The 5,000-nt window shown below is 40.4% G+C and overlaps 1 protein-coding gene across 1 annotated transcript in view; it reads left to right on the top strand.

Annotated features, from left to right (window-relative positions):
* Window positions 1-5,000, top strand: part of LOC125026333 (carbohydrate sulfotransferase 11-like) — a 27,393-nt gene that overhangs the window by 338 nt on the left and 22,055 nt on the right. Inside the window, exon 1 of the mRNA XM_047614701.1 lies at window positions 1-109. This exon is cut by the window's left edge and continues 338 nt beyond it. The gene's annotated coding sequence lies outside the window, so the exon portion shown is untranslated. The remainder of the gene's footprint in view (window positions 110-5,000) is intronic.

Below are 5,000 nucleotides of genomic sequence, written 5' to 3' on the forward strand. Positions count from 1 at the left end.
CCGTGTGTGTGTTTGTGTTTAGCGTTGAAGAACCGAAGAATAACACGAAGAAGGAGGCGTCAGCAGCAGAATGGAGTATATTGTGTTTCCGTGAAATGAACTCAGCTTGGTAAGAATTCCCTGTTGTTATTTGTAGAGTAGGTTGACTTGCTTTAGAGCGATGTACTGGTTATGTGTGATGTAGTGCAGAAGTAGTTGGAAGAACATAACTGTATATTGGTATTCAGGTCTTCGTATATGTATATATATATATATATATATATATATATATATATATATATATATATGTATATATATATATATATATATATATATATATTTGTGTGTGTGTGTATGTGTGTGTATGTCTATATATATATATATATATATATATATATATATATATATATATATATATACATATACACATACACATATATATGTATATATATATATATATATATATATATATATAGATAGAGAGAGAGAGAGAGAGAGAGAGAGAGAGAGAGAGAGAGAGAGAGAGAGAGAGCGAGAGCGAGAGCGAAAAAGAGAAGAGAGAGAGAGAGAGGGAGAGAGAGAGAGAGAGAGAGAGAGGGAGAGAGAGAGAGAGAGAGAGAGAGAGAGAGAGAGAGAGAGAGAGAGAGAGAGAGAGAGAGAGAGAGAGAGAGAGAGAGAGAGAGAGAGAGAGAGAGAGCGTATTAGCCTACGTCGTTCGAACAGCAGAGATACCCTACCCTTGTTATATATCTTTCTAAATTCTTTTTTTCTTTTACCTCTCATTATTCCGTGTGATACAGCTTAAAACCTTCTTCATGAACATTAGGTCTTCGTAAATATTTTTTTGTTTTTTTTTCCGTCGTGTTCTTTTGGTAGATCTATTATGTTAAGTATTCTCCTTCTCTTTCTGCCTCTCCTTCCTTCTAATCCTCCACTGTTTCTTCTCCTTCTCTATCTTCTCTTTCTTTCTTCCCTACGTTCTTCTTCTAGTATTACAAAGAAAGATATGTATCTGATTTCTATTCTTCGCCTTAGATACGGAATTTAAATCTAGAATTATTTGTGGTGATAGTAAGAGCATGAATGTGACAGCAGGGGCGGACTGACGAAGATGAGGCCCTCGGTGAAAGAGAAAAAGGGTCACTGGCCCCTTGACCCAACCTTCCACCCAGCCCCGGGCGCTCTCGGTCTCCTGCCTGACCCTGCTGCTCAAACGCCCGGTCCCTTGGGTGGAATTGGTGATATGATAATGATAATGATTGCTGTTGGCCGTAGATTGGTAATAGAAGTGGTTGTGGAAAATGTATATGAGAGAAGGAGTGAGGAGGAAGAGGGAGGAGGGAAAGGGAAGGAGGGAGGGAAAGAGAGAGAGAGAGAGACAGTGAGACAGAGATAGACAGAGAGACAGATTTTCGTAACATGGAATCGTAGAAAAAGAGAATGTTTTTATTTGACAATTTTATTGGAAAAGGGAAACAAACTACCATCAATTTATCTCCCAACCCCTCTGTATGTCTAGAGGAATCCGAGGAGACGATTTGCAAGTTAAGAATTAAAAGGTAAAAGCTAATTTTCATCCGTCACCGCCTAGCAAAGCTGACGAAAGCGACTCTTGACTACATCGACGGAATTCATGACGTACTGAACCGACGATCATTAGAATAACTGTTTTATATTATATTGCGGATGTTGAAAATTATATGACTAGGTAGAAGGAGGAGGAGGAGGAGGAGGAGGAGGAGGAGGAGGAGGAGGAGGAGGAGGAGGAGGAGGAGGAGGAGGAGGACAGAAATAATGAGAAGAGAAAGAAGAAGAGGGAGAGGAGGAGACGGGGAAGGAAAACGGGAAGAAGAGTAGACAGAGAAAAAAGAGAAAAAGAGTCAGTAAAAGACATTCTTCTACGTGTACAAGAAAAAAAAAATCTTTCTGTTCTCTTTCACATTGAACTTTTACCTTCTATGAACAAGAAACTCACAAGGGCAAACTTTCCTAAATAACACGACCTCTTAACTAAGGTTAGGAAGAACACGTGTTCGCTATGTTCAATATATAAGTTACCAAGTTGATATTGTTATTCAAATGATAGACTACAATAGATCGAAAATCTGAAGCGAAACTATTTTTTTTCGATTACAAAGCCAATATATATAATTTTGATATAGTGTCAGCAATTCCTGCATTTTCGCTATATTACCGTCACAGATCAGCAGTTTCCTCATATTACTGTCCGGTGTGAGTAATTTCGTGGTGGTTTTCAGACTTGTCACGCGAAAGCCGAGATTGTAAACTTTACTTTCTTGGAATCAGAAAAAAAAATAAAAACATACGTTACCAGTGCCATCGAGCCTATAAAAGGTGCCAAGGTGAACTGATTAAATAGACTGGTTTGGGTACGAGATATGAGTTGGTACCCGGGCATCAGTTTGTGGGTATTTCTGTCTGCCGAGTATGTACTCCCTCCCTCCCTCCCTCCCTCCCTCCCTCCCCCCCTCCTTCTGCAATTTGCATGCCCAATACACGCTGCATTGGTACGCACACCGACAAAGTGCGTGCGTGTTGGGGGGGGGGGGGGGATTCAACCACAGGGTTACTGCACTTACTAAACCGGTTTGGTTGGGCGCGAGAGTCGATTTGGGCATCGTTTTTGGGGGGGGGCATTGCTCTCCTCCCTTCTGTGCTGCATTGCTACATTTCCCGAACACGTTTGGAACATGTCCAGCTCGTTTTCTTTTGATCAGCTAAGATCGGAGGCAATTATAGAGGGGCATTAGTTAATTACTGTGCTTAATTACTAGGGTTAATTGCATAGTAACACTTCGCCTCACATAGTATGAATCAGAGGTCGTGTTATTATTGAATCAGAGAAATACCGAATTTATTATGACTCACACTTCGGCTGCCTCGCGCCGTTATACCTCTACAATTCGTGGCTCTCTTGAAACCTTTTATAATCAATAGTACAAGGATTTTATAATAAATGAATATCTGTTTTGTACCTTATATATATAAATGTGAGGCGTGGTATGACATTCAGAGTCGTAGATTTTGCATCATTTTTATTTATAATAAAGCCAATAGTCGTACAAATGAAAATAAGTTTGATTCTTGCGCGTAATATAGTGTCGTAATTCCCATGTCTTATGAAAGCGCGAGAAAAATAGATTCGTCAGGTTTATTAAAAGATAAAAAATGTGTTAAATGTGTTATACTTAAATGGATTCGTTAGTTCCTTATTTAACAGTCACATATTACGAATTCGTGACTTACGCAGAGTACAACGTATAGCCTATTATGAATTCTATGGGTTTCGTGTCCGTTCGCCACCCAGGAATAACGAAAATCACAAAGATACCACACAGTAAGAACGAGTTCACTACGTACTCCACGCTCTTCAAAATCACTAAACTCAAACAACAACAGCACATTTACGAACTGGAAATACCAGCCACTCCCGCCCATAGTTCACAGTTCAATAAGAACGAATCTATATCTTCAAGTGGGGGTTGTTCACGAGAGTTGCGTTGAGCGTTGCGACGAGTGCATATTCCTTCTTAACGTTCCGTGCGTTCAACTGCGTGGAATTTGCGAGAGCTGCGTTCAGTGCGTGAGGCGGCGTTCGTGTTGTCCGTGACGAGGGTTAATTCTTGAGTGTGTGTCGTTCTGAAGCTAACTCACGCAATCGAACACACTTATGACCAGGAATACGCACAGCTGTCAACATACCTATGCACGCAGTCATACGTAGGCTGTATGTGTAAGCATACTCATGGGTACACAGGGATAAAAGCACACAAAAGGTACGCATATACCCACGGGTATATACGTACTAGCAAACATACGACACACACACACACACACACACACACACACACACACACACACACACACACACACACACACACACACACACACACACACACACACACACACACACACACACACACACACACACACACACACACACACACACACACACATCTATATCTAGCTATCTGTCTACCTATCTATACATTTAATTTATTTATTTGTTTATTTATTTATTTAATAGTCTTCAACATTTCTGGAATGTAAACAGCCGTTTGATAGCTCGATTTTCTTCAGCAAAAAGGTATAAAACAATGAAATGCATTTTCTGGCTCATTTTAAGCCAGTTTCATAAATGTTCCCCGGACTGAATTCATAAAAAAATATAATTGATTGTCCATGATACCGGAATTTCCTAGTTTAATCTGCAGATTAAATGAGAAAAGTTTAATAAATTCAAAGATATCGAACTGTTCAGCTCGCTTTTCATCGATGAATGTATTTATTTATTATTTTAGTTCATATTATTTTAGGTCCGGCTGTGAATGCCATTAAAAAATGGTATTTTAATGGAAATTATTCAGATCAACTCCTACATATTTTTTTCATTAGTGGTGGACGTTGCCGACAAGTTATTGATGACTTTTATGAAGGCAATCGATTGTCCTTTTTGGTCTCTGGTGGTTCTGTTGTGTCGTTGGAGGCTCGTGGGAGAGCGGGATGGGCAGGGGAGCCCAGGGGAGGGGGGATGACACCGTGACAGGGTGAAGGCGTGAGGGACGAATGGCAGGGTGTGGTGTGGTTAACGAATGACAGGTTGACAGTATGGTGGATGATTGGCAGAGTGCTGGTGAGGCACTTTGATTTTGAGGGGTGTAGTAAAAAATCTAGGATGGTGGCCTTATGGAGAAATGACAAAATGATGGCGGAAGGGTAGGCGTTTGGTGTGGGGAGAGAATCACGGAGTGATGGTTTGGTGGAGAAATGATGGTAAAAGACAGCACTCAAATCAATTGCAATACCAAGACTAGGCAGTGTCGATAATCACCCCTCGAACTGATAACATTTAAATCGACCACAACCACATTCCCATACATCTTATTCTTTAAGGATTGCTTAAAGGACTGTTAACACCATATTGCTCTAAATAGCAAAGGTCTAGAGGCATATTAAAGTGCAGATAAGACACACGGCAGCGCGTGTACAAGGAGCAGCTG

The sequence above is a fragment of the Penaeus chinensis genome, chromosome 6 (assembly GCF_019202785.1).
Source record: "Penaeus chinensis breed Huanghai No. 1 chromosome 6, ASM1920278v2, whole genome shotgun sequence".
NCBI classification, from domain to species: domain Eukaryota; kingdom Metazoa; phylum Arthropoda; class Malacostraca; order Decapoda; family Penaeidae; genus Penaeus; species Penaeus chinensis.